This window comes from Micrasema longulum, unplaced genomic scaffold (assembly GCF_059751315.1).
Source record: "Micrasema longulum isolate JH-2025_06_02 unplaced genomic scaffold, ASM5975131v1 h1tg000392l, whole genome shotgun sequence".
In the NCBI taxonomy this organism is placed as follows: Eukaryota; Metazoa; Arthropoda; class Insecta; order Trichoptera; family Brachycentridae; genus Micrasema; species Micrasema longulum.
In genome coordinates, this window is record NW_028277593.1 from 373,451 (window position 1) to 392,781 (window position 19,331).

The window sequence follows — 19,331 nt, forward strand, 5'->3', positions numbered from 1 at the left end:
AAGAGAGAGTAGATTCTTTAAGATCTTGTTGAACATTTGACGTTTGCCTCTGAGGTACAGAATTATAATACGGATCACTTAGGCTTGAGAAAAACAACTTAAAATTATTGTGATCGCACCGGCAATCGAACTCGGAATCCTCTGTGCTTGAAGTGTTTTCGCTATTATAGAACGGAAGCCTCCAATACAAAATGTTTGTGTATATTTTTAATTAATTCACTTTATTTTGTCAAGAAATTCAACTAAGATAGGAAGGTACATACTTCAAAATAATATACAATTTACATATATTATTTGTCGATACAAATCAACGTGCATATATGTATTTTCAGTTACAGAAATCAATCAGAATACATAGAATATTGAACGAGAAAATAGAATGAGAAAATGTTGAAAAAAGAAATAATAAATGGGTAGTGGACATAAAGTAAAATAGATTGTGTCATTTGGTGGAACGAATTTTGAAAAACCTGCTCCACAAATGTATAGTTAATGTTATGTTAATGTAGTTCTCTTAACTGGTTGGTTTTGGTTTTGAGGTGCCAAAAACTCGCCTTTTATCCTCTCGTTATCTGCTGCGATCGCACCGTTATGAGCGTGATCCCATTGCCCGGGGTTCGCGACGTGGACGCTAACGAGTTGGACTAGTCAGTAGTGTTGCCGGTGGAATGCAACTGGGCGTTCGCAGCATTTTATAGAATCACATCCTCCAGCAAGATGTGACTCACGGCGACCCTACTGACTGACGGTTTAAACCCTTTTTCTTTTTTTTGTTTGTTTGTTCCAATAATGATATTATATTATGATTGACAACCACTGCTTGCACTTGTATATACTATATAGATTTGTTTAGTTTCCTACCAGTCTGACGATGTTGGTCACGACGAAACCCGGCCACCAGTAAAAACTTTCTTAGGCTATATTTTCGTTATCGTTATATTTTCTTTATATTTTTTGTGTTCATAGTTTATTTTCATTACACTAGCTGTCTTTACATTGTATTTCTTTTATATTTACTGTGCTTATACTGTATTTTCTTTATACCTACTGTCTTTATGCTGTATTTTTATAAATTTATGTCGTAAATACGTATTATATCATTTGTACACAAAAGCCTTACGGGCGTTAAAAACGAATGCATCCGAAAATTATACCTGTGTACTTACATGTGTTTTTACAAAATCAATTACAACGAAATTCCTCCAAGAATTTTTTCATTTCAAACCTTTTCATTTGCATTCTTCATTTTATTACGTCAAAAAAAATTTCTATAAAAAAAAATATTCAAGTATAATTTTGTATTTGTCAGCCTCGTGATGTAGTGATCAGCGGGTTTGCCTATCATGCAAGAGGTCTCGGGTTCGATTCTTGACATGGTTGATATGAAATATTGATTTATTATTTTAATGGACTAATCATCTTGAAGTAATTGTTAATAAACTAAGATATTAAACCCATGTGTTCAAAAGACTAAGTATTTACGCCCAGCTAAATACGATTCAAATGGTATATTATGCACTTGTACAGTCATCGCTTTCCTATGGAATAATTGGATGGGGGGGAACTTACAACAATCATATTAAACCATTAGAAACTGTTCAAAAATTTATATTAAAAATAATGCTTCACAAAAATCGCACTTTTCCCACTTTCCAATTGTTTCAAGAAGCTAAACTTTTAGATCTAAGACAAATATATTGTTTTCAATGTTTAAAATATATATTTAAGAACCAAAATTTATTTCAAATAGATCAAGTCAAAGAAGGAATCGTGTGTTAGAAATACCACATTGTAAAACGAGGCTCGCATAGAGATATGCATATTTTTTAGGCCCAAAATTTTTTAATTCTTTTTTTACTGATAATATTTCATTGATTCCAAACTTTCAAAATTTTCCTTCTTTTAAAAAACATGCACTATCCTGGATTCAAACTAAAGACATGAACTTTTTTTCTCCTTGATTTATTTTGTTGCCCTTTAAGGGATATTTTTGTGTTTTTTTAAAAATATTTTTTATTTCCTTATTTAATTACTATAAAAAAATACCATATTATCTTATACAGAATATTTTTTCTTTCTTATGTTACACAAAAATATTATAACTGTCTATTATTTATATAGGAGCAAAAATTAATTAACATTTTCTTGTATACCCACGAACAGGCCATGCCTTTGTGGGATTTTTTGTTTACTCTTTTTACTATTAATATGTATTTCATTGCTATGTAATTATGCTTTATTTTTTTAATACTATGTTTTATCACTTATATTTATTGTAAAAAAAAGGGTGTTTTCACACTAGAATATTTCATAGTCCTTGGACTGGTACCTGAACCGTAAGACTGATCATCTTACCAATGCAGTGCCCTATGTACAATTCGGTGCCGAAAAGGAATGATGATAATTATAATTTTGTATTTGTATTTGGGCATTTGATTATAAAATTCTTCTAAATAACTCTTAATACTATCCAACTTTTTTATTGAAATTCAATTCGTTTCTCATTTGCCGTCATTACTGATAAGGAAACGATATGAACACCCTTTACTGGGAAAAATATACCATGTGCAGACAATTTCTGCCTGGAACTCGTGAAGGTGTATTAAATTACGTTTATATCCTACGCAATTGCATTTTAGTATACTTTTATCACAAATGAGATAATGGGCCGATAATCTTTCTCTCCCATTTTATTAATTGATATTTACGCTTTATTAAATATTCCATCAAACCGCAATAATGTGTCGGGAAAAGGTGTTAATACTAAGTAAATTTTCACGGTTTTTTACGCAGTATATTGATTATTGAACTTCTATTGCTGCATCTAAATCAGTAACCGTAAAAAAATATATTGTATAGTTAAGACATATTATTAAAATGCAAATATGGGGTTATATGAATTGAATCAGGATTCAATAATAATTGAACGTAGTTATGCAGAAAGTAGCCAGTTCACAATTTTGGAAAAATGATATATTAGTGTTATCAAATTTATGAAGGTCAATTCTATGTTCTGCTTAAAACAGCCAAGCCAATTTCATACAAAAAACTGTAATAATCACCATCTGAAAATTTAATGATGTCAACATATCATCAAAATAAATATCCCTTCATGCATTCAGTTTGTCTAAAGTTTAATTTAATATAAGATTTCGCTGTTTTTTAAATCACTTAATTAGTCATACACATGTTTGTTTTTTTTTTTGTATTATAAAAAAAACGAATGCATGCATTATTTATCATTTGCCAAAGTAAAAAAACATTCTAACTGTTGTGTAAATTTGATAGTTCACTCGTTTCACAAAAATGCAATTATCTAATTTTTACTTTTCTATGGCTGGCTGCTTTCTGCATAACTACGTTCAATTTTAATTAACGCTTGATGTTTTATTGATGTTCGTACCATTTATGTGCCGATGATTTACAATTGTATATTCATTTCGAACCCGTTGACATTGTTGAAACACATTAAGTAATGTCACTTGCACTAGAGCATAACTCTTTTTGGACAAAAAAAAACATGGCCTTCTCAATAATCCAACAAAAACCCAAATTGTTCTTGTTGGTAGTAAAAAATGTATTAAAAAGTGAATTTTTCCAAACTTCCTCCTTTCAAAATAGATGGCACAGAAAATCCATTCATGACTTCAGTCAAAAAGTTAGGTATTATCATTCATAAGCATTTAGGGTGGCACGATCAGGTTAACGAAGTTATTCGTAAACTTTATAGTAGTTTGCACTCACGATTACAGAATTTCTTGCCAATTAATGTTAAGCAAACATTAGTCCAGAGCTTACTTCTTCCACTCCTTAATTATTCAGATGTATGTTACCCAGATGCTAACTCTGAATTGCTTGATAAGTTGGAATGATTGCAAAATGTTTATATACGTTATATCTTTGGCCTTCGTAAATTCGACCACATAACCGAATATCGCACGCAACTACACTGGCTCAGTATCAGGCATAGAAGAAACATTCACATTCTATCACTTCTTCACAATATTTTAAATAATCCCACTTCGCCTGTTTATCTATGAGAGCTCTTCCAACCTCTATCACAACACGGACTATCTCTTCGTTTTAGTAACGAGAGAACCTTTTTAATATCCTATCATTGCTCTAATTTTCTTACCTTTACAGTAGTAGCTGCTCGATTGTGGAATAATCTACCTACTTATGTTAGAGACGCCCCTTCTTTATTTACATTTAAGTCAAGATTGAAATGTCACTATCTAAATATTTAAGCTATTTCTTTATCTTTCTTCTTTTCTTCCCATCCCCTCTCGTCTCTTCATAGCATAGTTTTAATTTGATATATTTTTTATTTTGTTAATCTTTGTTTTTAATTTTGTATAAAATCGTAAGATTCAATAGGTCCATGTACTAGTAATTTTCTCAAACTGAACGGTTTAGGTAGGCAGGAAGAAATTGCCTCAAGGCCCCGCCCTTATATGTTTATAAATTGTTTATGTATATAAATTGTTAAAAAAAATTCATGAATAATGTCATAATGCTATATACCTGTAATAATTGTATAGAATTGAAAAAAAAAAAATGTTTCCGCATAATATTATGAAACCACATATTAATGTATTTTTGTCACTAACTCATTTGTATATAAAAAAACGCAAAAAAATGCTTTTCGAATTTTCATTGTTCAATAATCGATATTTTAATTTTATTTAAATTTATAATTAAAACTTCATTAATAATTATCTAAAATACCTTTATAAGTTTCAATTTGTTTGACGAGCAAAATAGCTTGATAATTAAAAATTTATTTAATTAACTCTTTTATTGTACACATATCCGCGCGGATGAAGAACAGTGTTTGAAATATAACCAAAACTCTGGACAAGGTGTAATATAATGCGATGTGAAATTTTTTAAATAATTAAAAAAAGTATGTTTTTAAAAAAAATATAAATAATTTCAAAAATCCGTTGTAGTAAAGGTAAATTAATACCATGTCTCGGCCTCGATTATGATGGGAAGATAAAGACGTCATACCTTCACCTTGACGGTACAGTTGAAGATAAATTCTGTCTAGCAAATTACGAAGATACACTACCGACCCCCCACCTTCAAGATTTGGATATGTACATCGATTTAAAATATGGGGGAGCGTACGTCACGGTACACATATCTACGCACTAAAATGACATAGCTTCAGTATGACGTCATAGTTGAAAATAAAATCCTCCCGACCGATTACAAAGATACACTACCGATCCCCCCGCCATCAAGTTTTTATGCAAGTACATCGGTTTGTATCGATGGGTCTAGAATACCTCGATACGTTTATCTACGCATTAAAAGCAAAAAAATGTTCTTACACGGAGCAATTTTAATTTGAATTTAATTACGATTTATTTTAACTATTAAACAGCTTACAATATTTGAGTTTGTCCAAATGTTCGTAGACAAAAGACTGGATTTCACCCCCATCGGGAGTCATTAAGATTAACAAATTACAACAGGGATGGAGAATACCTTAAGTAAAGTAATATGGAAGTCTAGGCATTTGCACAAATATTGTAATGAAACCAACTGGTCCAAGAAGTTTAAAAATTGGAAAATTGTTTTCAGGCGTTGCCTAGTATGTAAAATAATTCAGTCAGATGAATCTCTTCACAACAATAAAGGTTTCAGCTCTTTAAATTCACTAAAATCAACAGATGGAAGAATTGAAGAAATATGGATGTTCAAACATAGGCAAAATGGTGAATGTTACACAGTGTGTAAAGTGGCCAATCAAACCAGCCAATGACAGGTCATAAGCCCTGTAAATGCCTAGACTTCCATATTCCCTTATTAAAGGTATTCTCCATCCCTGTTAAACAGCTTATTTAAAAATACATGAATACAAAAACTTATATGTTTTATCAAGAGTTCATAACACTAACAAATTACAACAGGGACGGAGAACGTTTTAGAGAAGGGAATATGGAAATCCAGGCAATTTACCTGTCATTGGCTGGTTTAAGTGACCACTTTACACAGTGCGTAACTTTTTGTGAAACCTTTATTGTTGTGAAGAGAGAAAGATTGTTTATCTGATTGAATTATTTCACATACTAGGCAACGCCTGAAAACAAATCCACTATGTTGTCTACAAATATTAGAACAAACTCAAAATATTGTAGTTCAACACATCTTTTACTTTGCAGGAAGAGTATTTTTACAATCCGAGTTAAATTGTAATTTGAGAATACTCGTTATTTGTAAAAAAACATTTTATGCGTATTTTTCATTGTGTTTATATTTTCCATATAACCGTTTAAATATCGCGAACATTTTTGCGTTTCAAATGTCCTGAAAATCTTCCCTCCCCGCTCGTGTGTCTCTGAAAAAGGTTTTGCAATTTTTAAACTCGGGTGTATTTGTATTCGACTCAGGTTTCATAAGAAGATCGATTGTCACTGTTAGTTTGGAAACATATAGTTTTAAAAGGTTTGTCTTTTTGTATTTCAATTCTTACAGAATCAGGAAATATAAATTTTTTAAACAATTTCAAATTAAGTCTATAATATCGAATAAAATTTTTCTTTTTATTACACATTTTACATATTTTATTTGTACAAAATATTCCCAATTGGCAATAGTGCTGGTATGAGGGGATATAATAATATATTATGACACTAATAAAAGTCGATAAAATAACATCACATGTTACTCATGACATGGGCTGTAAGAACAGGTTATAATCATATTTTTATTTATTTTTTATTTATTATTATGAATAAAACATATAATTCAAAAAGTACATATTATACTCCCAGGAGTTGTTAAAACTCATTTGGGATCGTATAAAAAAAAAAACATTTTTGTGACAATACGTAATATCATACATAGTTAATACATCCGAAATAGTAAAAAAAACATCATATGAGAAACATAAAACACGGTACTTTACACAGTAAATATAAATGACATTAATAACTATCACCATCAAAAAGATTTAAGTAATATTTTTTAATTGCGACACTTCTGGATTTTCTATTCGACTTTTCATGTTTTGGCTCATCGGGCAGTTTATTAAATTCGAAATGGCCAATATTTTTCAGAGACCTGCCAAAATTTGTTGAGCGAAACTTAAGACACATGAAGATTCCCTGAGTAACGCGTATTGTTATTTGCGTAGTATTCAGTTTGCTTGAGATTTCATGTAAATTTATTATAACAGTAAAATTAATAGATTTTCACTTTTATTCTTTAAAAAAGAAATGCGTACGTACATAAATTTTAGTGCAAAGATCCCGTTTAAATTTTAATAAATTTTCGAGCCTACCATAATAAAACTTTTTTATGTTTTTTCCAATAAAAGCTTTCCTTTTGTTGACTACAGTAAAAATAGCGATGGTCGCAATGAAATAACTCACTTTCGTTTTAATTGTCATTCTTAACACCTCGCTCCCTATTGGCAAGGGTAAGGGTTCCTTTTCATATCAAATACGTACTTCGAAAATGTTTGAAAAGGTGTTCAAACATAGGCGGAATGGTAAATTTTACACAGCGCAGCGTGTAAAGTGATCATTAAAACGCGTCAATGACAAGTTGTAAGCCCTAAAAATCCCTAGACTTCCACTCTTTCAAAAATGTTTTCGTTAATGTTGTAAAAAAATATGTCAGTCATGGTCCCGTGGTAGTGTTACGGGTCAGAGGTTAAGGTCTAAATCCCGCTCTGTCACATAATTCTAGTTTTCTAGCACAATTGTTTTTTTAAGGTTTTTAGAAAATGATCTCAAAATTGAAATATTTCAGTAAAAGTTGTTTACGTAACGTGCCAAAAGTAAATAAGAAATGGTTACGTCAGCCACAGAAAAAAACTGGTTCCGTGATCGATAATTTATTGCCGAATGAAATAAATGAAGCGTAAGTGGGGTCACCCCGTTTTCTTGTCATTAATTCGTGTATTTTATTTTGAACGCACGTTACTTATGGCAAGCCCGAGCCAAAAACAATATAAACCAACCCATACTTATTTTTATCGTACACATACGATGCGTACACTATGGTGCATAGGGCATTTTATTGGCGTTTTTCGCGGCTCATTTCAAACATTTGCCACTATCACATACCTATGGATATAGGTGTAAATTTTGTCATTTACATAAAAAACCTCATGTACGACGTTCAAATCAACGGATTTATATGACACAAAAAAATTAGACTAAAACCTGTTTTTTGTATTTTTCCTACAAAGCCCTGCCTTAATGGTATGATGTTTAATAAGACCCATCTTGCGTACATAGTTTTTTAATTAATTAAAAATAACAAAAGTTATGCTAATTATTCATGAAAATCAGTGTATACTTGTAATGCCGTATTAAATAGACTTCATGAACTCTGCAATAGTTATTCCCACGTATCTGATATATTTAGTGTAGGGTATTGTTCCTATAGAACAAACCTTTTGAACTTTTCAAAGATGGTGAATGGTAATTATATTTATTTATTCATGCATTTCATAATATTCACAGTTTTTTGTTCACTTTGCCCAGCTGTATGAAACAGGACTTATGATTTTCTTGTTGTATTACTGTAGAATGTTTTATTATTTTTACTTTCTACTGAATATGCTGTATAATTTTTAGGTTAATTTTTGAAATATAAATCTTGTATAATTTTTAGGTTTATTTTTTTTTTATAAATCTTGGGTATAAGGAAATTTATGTTTTAAATTTTTTTTTTTAATTAAGCCAAATATGTAGTATTATAAATGTTTGTAAAAGGCAGATTTGCCGTTTATGTTAATAAAATAAAATAAATAAATAAAATAAAATCCTCTCAAATTCAACTCCTTTCAAATTCACTTAATGGCATATGAGTTATTTAGACTTTTTGCCCTCACATGTAGGCACCGATAAAAAAATAAAACTGGAAATAAGAAAAGTTCCAATACCAAATCATTCCTGTAGTTAAATTAGGGGATTGATTGGTCATTCGTCACTTGACCGACAATTTCCCGTCCACCCCAACTCCTTCACCCGAAATAATGAACTTTAATTATTTACCCCCGTTATGTGACATTCCATGTGACACTTCATACCCAACTGTAGTGGGGATGGCTAAATAGGTTTAACGGATGGTTAAACAGACCATTTTTTCGTGTTTAAATCACAGAGAAAAATAGTAAATAACTAAGTTTTTGCCATTAATCCAACACGCTTCACGCATTTATGCGCAAATCGATCTTTGCTTTAAAGAACAAAGTAACAATATTATTTATTTAGTTTTTTTAAATAAATAATATCTCTTAAAATAGTAAGATGATTAATTATCAAAGTAATTTTAAAGAAACAATTAAAATTCAATACCCTTCGAGTACTTAATAGAAAATTACAAAATTGATGTAGTTAAGTCCATCAGAGATTTAGTAGTTGTTTTGGACTATAAACTGACATACAATGAGTATATAGATAATACAATAAATAAATCACTGAAATTATTTGGCTCCATTAACAGAATATCCTCTGATTTTACTAATGTCCATACAATCAAAACTCTTTATTGCTCAACTGTTTGCCCTCTTCTAGAATATGCCTCCGTGGTCTGGTCTCCATTCTATGTCAATCGCATAAGTCACATTGAATCAGTCCAACGTCGCTTGCTTCGAAAAGTAGCGTGGATGCTTGGACTAGAGAAAGGTAATTATTCTTATGCTGATATAGTCAATGTCAAATATTTCTAGTCTACAAAAACGTAGAACTAATATTGATTCCATATATATGATCGGCATACTAAATAGTATACCCGATGTTCCATTATTACCGGCATAAGTAAAATTCAATATTCCGACTCGTAGGTTGAGAAACAATAAAGTACTGTTCATCGATCAGCATAGAACAAACATGGCCTTAATTCTCCAATTTTTTGTATTGTTAACTCAAGACAAGATCTGGATTTTTTTGTTTGAAGTTTACAACGATTTAAACGAGCACTAAATAAATAGTCCAGATCTTCTCTTGATGTCCTTATGTTTTTCAATGCTTTTTTCCTTTTTAAAAATGTTTTAAACTATTCTTTAAATGTAATATTTAAACCCTATAAAATGTATACTTAGACATACATTCCAATACATGAAGATGCTGGATATGAGACAGCTGTACCTAAAAGAAGCACATACACACTTCTGATCAAACAATAAGGAGAGGTCTCAGCAGAATGTCCGTACGAGGTTTTCCTAGAGCATGAATTATGTTATACCCAAAACCCGTACGATTTTTGCTCAGAGACATCTCTCATTTATCGCACCGAGAGTGTTCAATATTTTGAAAGAACGTATTAAGCTCTCAAGGACAAAAAATATTTTCAAGAAAGGAGTTAAGGACTGGATTTTCCTTAGTGGGAGGGATTTGAGTGGGAAACTCCTTGATGATTTTCCAAATGCTTGAGTTTACTGTTTACCATATTGATCTGTCATATATATGTTTTTAAAAATATTTTTTTAAATTATTTTTTATGTTTCTAATCCAATATTTGTGGTGATATACTCATGTGTCCGTGTCATATAATTGCTCGTCCCATCCTCAACACAGGACTTTTAGTCACATGGAGTTTGGACTTATTGTCTCGAAAAATGTACAATAACCTTATGTATGTAAATAAATAAATAAATAAATGTCCGTAAATAAATAAATAAATACGGAAAATCTATATGAATTATTTAAAGTTCGTAGAGTAGACACATTTTACAAAATAAATTCTGTTATGCCAATTTACAAAGAAGAAAAAATAAACGAAAGATGAAGTCAATCAGATACCAAAATAATATCTAAATTCCTAAATTCTGCAAAAGTCATAAAATAGTTTTGCTTTCAAAGGAATAAAAAAATATAATAATCTCCCCAAAGAACTAAAAACTATTAAATCACTAAATAAATTCAAAGCAAATTTAAAAAAATTTGTTGGACCCGAGTACTAACAGCATTCCTATTTTAATTGGCAATACTTTATCGCTTTATTCAGTTTATTTCAATTTATTTATAGATATTTATTTTGCACAGCTAACAGGGGTACATACCCCGTTCCAAGCTAGGCAATTACATTTTACTCACGTATATTTGACATTATGTAACTTTAAATTACTAAATAACAACAATGAAAGCCTCTGTCCAAGCACAAGAGCTAGTCTCTTTTTTGGAAAGTTGCAGTTTTAAGAGTAACTAAATATTTTTTTAAATAATTGTAATATAAAAAAAAACAAATATAATTTTATGTAACTATATTATTAATAAGAAAATAAACGTCAATATAATTATAACACAGTTTAGAGTCTATTCAGTAATAAATATGTGTGTTCGTGTCGATTTAAAGACTAAGGGTCTTCCTATCGGTTTCGCTGATACTAATAGACATTATTTTGTATTGACAGAAAACGAGTTACTTTTAGGAATTTCAACTTAATAAACCGCGATTTAATTTTATTTATCCACTGTGAGTTTGGCAAGTTGTATGAAAGACTTGTGTTGGATATTGTCATATTCTTTCATGATCGTATTAATACACGAATGGTAGTAGAAGCTGTGTTAATTAACTTGTATTAAATTCAGCTGCAAAAATCCATTTCTGTTTTAATTTTATTTATTATTATCGTTAGTTTCACTCCCACGCCTTTCACCAAAAGATTAATTGCATAATCATGCAACTAACACGGCATGTTTTAAGGTAACTACCGCTTTAATTAATTAAGTCACAGCAAAGGATTTTTAGTACTGAATTTGACAATTACAACACCAAAGGTGGTTACACCACATGGGCACATATTCATGGATATTATATATCTAGTAAATTTGCTAGGATGAGGCGTTCGGATTTGTTTACTACCTACGGGACCCTGGTTAAGATGTTGCATTTTTCCTACCGTGGGTACCTATATTGTTCCGGCGCCAGAACGACGACTGAAACGAATATGTGCACATGTGATTTCTCATATTCTCACCGCGATCGCAAAAAGCTATTTTGCCGTCAATAAGTATTAAATCTACTGTGTGTATAATTCGTCAAATGCCCCTCCTTCGTGACAGCAAGGTTGGATCTGATCCTGACTGCCGCGACAGAAGTACCAGTAATAGAGGTGCCAGAACCCAGAATAAGGTAGGAATTGCAATCATTGTATTTAGGGTTCTGTAGTAAAGTGAACAAAGGATAACGCATACCGCGAATCAGCAATTTTCGAGCGTGCAACTGCTAACGGGGAAGAGGCGCGATCAAAAGGCTAGATAGGCAACACGGCTTTCCTTTGATGGGAAAGGACGCACAGAATATTTGTTCGCATCACACCCAGAGATATTGAGCTCTTTCGTCAAAATATAGAAATCTCTTTGTCAAGAGAAAGTGATTTTTTATTTTTAATTTTAATTTCGGTTGACAAACCACAATGAAAAATATCCATATTCATCGTATATTTACTACTTAAATTGTGAATACGCGCCACAGGAAGAGTTTGCAAGGCAAAGTTGTTTTGCTGGATGACAAATGACGACAGAATATTATTGCGAGTAAACGACGAAGGTACAGCTAACACCCCTGAAACACGGTGGCCAATGACACGGATTCGCTTTAACACTATTCAATTTTTTAATAGTGTTAGAAATACGGCTTCTCACAACACGGTTGTATTTATTTTCGGCATATTAGAAATAGCGAAATCGATCCGAGGCGACGGTTTTGACGATAAGAGCTTTTAGGACGTTCAAGATTTATCGATGGAAGATGAAATGGGCGAGGCAGATTTGCTAGAAATAACTTCAAATGTTCAAATTGATTTGAAGAAAAGAAAAGTGATAAAGATTGTGAAACAAAAGAGTTGACTTGAAAAACCTAAAATAATTTGTTTTTTCTATGCAGACCCATCTGCTGGCCGAAAATTCAAAGGGAGCTAGAAAAATACCTGTTTCTATAATATAACATCTACAACGACCCTTTAAGAACTGCAAGAAAACCAAAATTATAGACTTTAAAAGATTCTGAGAGTAAAGATGATAATTTAGTAAAAAAAAACGTTTACTTTTAGTTGTATTGAGCAAAGATGAAGAGTAAAATCATTGAATCAAGATTTAATCAATTTAAAAAGTAATTTTTACTGTTCGACACATAAATATGGTATTTTTAATTAAAAAAAAAGAATTTTCGTAATGTAATTTTGTACTGGCTCTGAGTCTCATATATCACGGTTTCACATATAATGGCATATTATAGGAACCCACCTACCGTGTTGTAGAAGGGTTACTTGTATTTTAAAGTTCATATTTCACAGTTTTGAGAAGAATAAAAAAATCCGTCATATTACCGGCATTTGTTCAGGTATAATAATAAAAGTTTAAAGAAATATTCATTATTATTAATATTTACAGCATTAAATTAGTGATCAAACTTTTCAATAAATGTTTGTAAATAATTGCAAATATTCTCACTAGGTATTTAATATATCTAGTGACGATAGACAGTGTCTGATATTTTTGCTTTTAATTTCATTTCATTGAATTTTATATACCAATATGAATTGGGTTGTGGTCCGGTAGCTAGTGGTACAGACTCACGAATCAGAGGTCCGTAGTTCGAATTTCACAATTACAATTTACATTTAACATTTACATTACAACAATTATTTCAAACTGGCTAGAAATGCCCCCAAAATTTAAATATACATCATAAGAACGAAAATATTTATTTGAAAAATAATTGTATTAAACCTAATTTTACTTAATTGTACGTTTTTACGGTTTTGCGAACATAATATATTGTATTTACTCTACTGCCGCCATAAGAAAGAAGGACGCATCTAACATTTTTTTCGAAAATGTGTTAAATACATATTCTGAATCAGGAAAAAAATACGCATCTACTAAAAATACACATATTTTATTTTATTTTTGCAACACAACAGGCCGGGAGGCCCAATTACAGTGGTGAATTACATCCCAGAACACCCAGGCTTGAGAAAAATCACATTTTAATGTTTGTGTTCTCACCGGGAATCCAACCCGGAACCTTCTGTGCGTGAGTCAAGCGTCTTGACCACTACACCACGGAGGCCGTGTCTTCATAAAATAACCACAACCCTATTATTTTCACTAATAAATGAGACCAAACTGCAAAAAGTCTTGAAGATTACCAAATATAAAAAGCTGTTCTGACTTAAATAATAATTATTAAAGACTGATTGATGACTAATGATGATTTTCTTCTATTCAGTTTTTAAAAACATCTGAAATGAATGTACCTACTCGTTTTCAATAAAATTTAAGATCTGCTGGTAATTTCGAAGTTAATTGATTATTAGGTCAACGTTACTAGTTTGAAAAACACTAAATGGCCAGTAACGTCTATTTTATTTAGCTGAGTAGAATCAATTGGCATATTAACACTAAAAAAGAAAGAAGTTTACTTAATTACTAAATAAAAAGGGCGTTTCTAGTTAGAAACGTCTTTTCATTGAAGTATAACATATTTTTTGTACTTTTTTTACTAAAAACAAGATGAAAAGGTTAATTTTTAAATATATAACGTAAAATTTATTAAAAGTAATAAATATATTCCGTTAGGTCAAACCATAATACATACTGTCGCATAATAATATACTTAATTTTTGTAGTATTTTTCACACAGCGAATTTTTCAATAACCGATTTACAAAATATTTATTTTCTCCGTTTTTTGTTTTATGTAGAAACGTCCTTCTTTCTTATGACGGCAGAATAATAAATGTCGATTTACGGCACTGAACTGACCACTTACCGGCTTTTTAATGTTTACCGATTTCGAGACGTACCCGTCTCTTCAATAGGACACTAATTACACTAACATTAATATACCAAAATTGCAAAAAATACATAGAATTGGTCATCAATGATACTGATCTTATGAATATTCACATATAAAAAAAAATGCTTTTTACAGACGTTAAAATCTTACACATAAATAATTAAGCCTTAAAAGTAAATAATATGGAAATATTTCACATTACGAATGCTTGGAAAAACAATGTCAATTAAATCAGTAAATAATCAAATAACTAATAAATAAATAATAATAAAGCCTAGTATGTTAAATAATTAGATCAAATTATTCTCTTTAATAAAGGTTTTAGCTCTTTAATTTCAGTAAATTCAATAGATGGAAAAATTGAAGAAACATGGATGTGCAAACATAGGCAAAATTGTGAATGTTACACAGTGTGTAAATTGACCACTTCAATCAGCCAATGACAGGTCACAAGCCATGTAAATGCCTAGACATACATATTCCCCTCTCTAAAATGTTGTCCATCCCTGTTGCAATTTGTGACTTTTAATGACTCCCTAGGGAGTGAAATCCAGTCGTTTGTCTCCAAACATTTGGACGAACTCAAAATATTTTAATCAAATAACCGTTCAAATTAGCCTATTATACGATGATCCATTGTAAAGGTAACCCTTAACGTAGTAAATTCATAATCATTCCTCCCCCCCTCTTTTTATAAACTATTTATCATAAGTGCACGTTAGTGTTAGTAATACACGTATCTTATCAGCACGTTGGTTTAGTATTTTTTTACACCTACAATAGTGAATGTGTTCTTGTGCCCTGACGAAGAGAATAGTACGTTTCGAAACCGGTAGACAAAACCGGTAAATGGTTATATGCAATTATTTACTTACATTTATTGTATTATTTATTACTGGAAATATTCCGAATTCCAAAATAAAACTATTAAAAAGTATGTTACAAAAAACATTCATTGGTTATACTTTACTCGGGTCTTTTTAGCACCAAGCAAAGAAATATTTTATGGCATATTATATATATAACTTTACTATATTTAATTTTAATTCTCGAATAAATTTTCTCGTCTGCCTCTGTTGACTTTCCGGCTTCCTTTTAAATAAATTTTTATTCGCCTTTAAATTGGTTTGATAGTAAACAAATAAGATTAGTTTTTAATTGGGTGTAAGAAATAGTTAAATAAAAAATCACGATTAGACATTTTAATAGCAACTTATTATTATTGTGTGTGCAAATACTTAAGTAAAATAATCACAGATAAAATGTGATAAATTTTAAGTTTAAAGTAGCTTTAATTTTGTAAAACAAGTTAACCAATTTAATAAAGTTAAAAAGCTTTCACCGTAAGCATACCTGTTGTCTGTGGCCTTTATAACAGACTATTATATACTACGGAACAGTTTAACTACTGATAAACACAAAGGAAAATGTTACCTTTATTATCAATAAACACAAATATAAAAGTTACCCTCTACACTAAGGTATTTTCAACAAACACTTAAAAACATGCAAGCTTTCAGATTCTTTTTCGTATAAGGTTAAGCTCTAAATAAAAATTCTATAATATTAATAAGATATACAATGACAAAATCTTATTTATGCTTTCATTTTTATATTGATATTGATGTCTTTAACATAATCATTTTTATGACCTTCCATTCCTCGGACATATGGCAATGCACTGAAAAAACAAATGCAGTTTTATCATCTGTTCGTAAGGTGATCAGTCTTACGCTTAATTTGCCAGTCCAGGAACAATAAAATATTGCAGTTAAAGAAAGCTTTAAAATAAACATTACCGTCCTATAAAACATGCCAGGAATCAAACCTAGGACCTCAAGAATGGTAAGCAAACATGTCAACCACTGCATAGCGAGGCGACTTCCTAATCGATTTCCCCAGTCTGAATTTTTGTCTTAGAGTAGCCATTGAGTCGAAAGCACTCGTTCAAGGTTCTATTTAACACACCTATGTACATAACTATATTTTCAACCGCCTGGACACTTTAACATACATATGGTAAATTTTAAAAAGCACAATAGGTATTATAATATGTTTCCTCTCAAACAGAAATTAATATTAACATACGTTTTTATTTATTTATAAAAGCGAACATACATAGATTCTTAAACAAACTGGCAATATTACATTATAAGTTGATATTAATTGTTTTTCAAAGTATTTGTTTTAACATTGGCAGCCTCCTTTTTTACGTTTATCCATACGGTTTTTACACGCTTTCAAGACACAATCGGGTAATTTGGTTTCGAATTAAATGTTAAGCTCACGTCAAAGCCCGGCTGGCGGTGAAAGAACGACTAAATACGCGTTGGGCATGACTGATAAAATGAGCACAAGTTAAGTGTCATGATTTTAGAGGGCTCTAGGTATATTGTGTGTATTAATAGGTTAATGGTTTTATTTAAGAAAACCGAACTTGTTTCTATGGTTACGTAAAAGCATTATGAAGCAAACTTTGTAAATATACTTAATAACGTTTTATCTTAAGAGGAAACGCAGTCTGACTTTTCTTCATACAAACGTATTCCCGTATGTTCTACTGAGATTATGACACTATAGCGTTATTTTTTACACACTATAGATATTTACCATCGGCATGTCCCTCTTGTATTTTTTTATAAATAGATTATTATTGGAACTAGAACCATGCAAAAACCCATAAAAGCGCCCAGTTTTATCTGGTGTCTTCGGGCACACGATATACAAATATGATAACTGCTTTTGAAAAACGAAAAAAAGAATTGAAAAAAAAATAATTCTGATACTTTGTTGAAAAAACATCGTTGGAAGAGCTCATTCAGATAAACAAGCGAAGTAGGATTATTTAAAATATTGTGAAGAAGTAATAGAATGTGAATGTTTCTTATATGCCTGATACTGAGCCAGTGAGGTTGCGTGCAATATTATGTTTTGTGTTCGGATTTGCGAAGATTAAGGATATAACGTATACAAACACTCAATCACACACACTGCAATCGTTCCAACTTAGCAAGCAATTCAGAGTTAGCATCTGAATAACATACATCTGCAAAATCAAGAAGTGGACGAAGTATATACAGAATATCTGTGGTCAGTTTAGTTCAGGTCAGTGGATAGTTTGACAGTTACAGGCTTCTTCGAATTGAATTCCAACCATGTATGAAGCTAAAGTAACCTTTTCAAATCACCACATTTTATTGACTCGAAATCAAGACTTGGTTGATCCCTTGAGAGATGGACGTTTTCCCACCCCTAGTCTCCCCGTCGTAACATCTTGACGCACATCCCCTGTAACAACTCACCCATAATATAATAGGATACAATAATAGGGTGCTACAGAAACATTGGTGCAAATGGTGATTTTTTTTTGGTGCAAATTCACAAAAAAAGAATTCGTCATCATGAAATAGTAACAGATAACATCGCATTTTAATTGACGTAGCTTAAAAAAAATATTTGGTTTATTTATTTTTCGTCCGCCTCACGGCTTACTGGTCTTCAGGTGGGTTTTCTTTTATTTATTTATAAACGGCATTTCTGTCATTTACATAACATTACATGACAATTGTTTTGCCTTGTTAGCGCATTTTCAAATCAGTGACATTCGTGTAAAGTAAAAAGAATAAACGTATGAGATTCGTTTAAAAATGCCCCAACAAGGCGTAACAATTGTTCGATTTTTCGTTTTTGTTTTAAAAAATAAGATAAGTTGGAAGACTCAAATCAGTGTTTGATTTTAATATTTAAATTAGACAATCTTTATACTCATTAGACCTTGTCACTTGGTTACGGTTCCCTGCAATTTTGTTACACCCAGTTTTTTACAAAGAATGCTCGTTCGTGTGATTTCAGACAGTTTTTCAGAAGCCTGATAAGGTAGCATTATTTCTAGAGATAGGTCTAGAGTGGCAAGTGATTGCTCCGTACTGTTATATGGATTTACTTATCTATGCTTCTGATTTTTCCCACCGATCATGACGTCTTCAAAACTAAAATATACAAATCAACTAATATTATTATTAAATCATACATTTTTTTGTACTTCTGCAAGTACAACTCCTGCGAGTTAAAACAAACTCATTTTGGGACAGAAAATAGTTAAATAAATTATTGTATTGTAATAAATAATAGTATGTACATAAAACTGAAATAATAATAAATCTTTATTAATCATAATATGTATAATGTGATAAATACGAAAAAAACAAAGGTATACACGGTTAAATGGCGAACTTTATGCCACTAGTAATTTCTTACAGTCTGAATAAAAACAAATAAAAATAAAATTAATAAATTTTAAAAAATACATAAAGCAAGTAAAAAAAAAGTTAAGAAAATACAAAAGTAGAAACATCATATTTGTTATAGTGTCTATTGCTTACATAATGTTCATGTCAATTAACATGTCAGCAGGTGAGATAGAGGGGATATGGAAGGAGGTAACGAAAAATACACTACAACACCCAGACCAATTCAGAAAAACATATTTGACTGGATTTTTTTCTTACAACTGGCGGGAATCGAACCCACGACGCCAGTTTCACAGTTGGCCGTCTAACC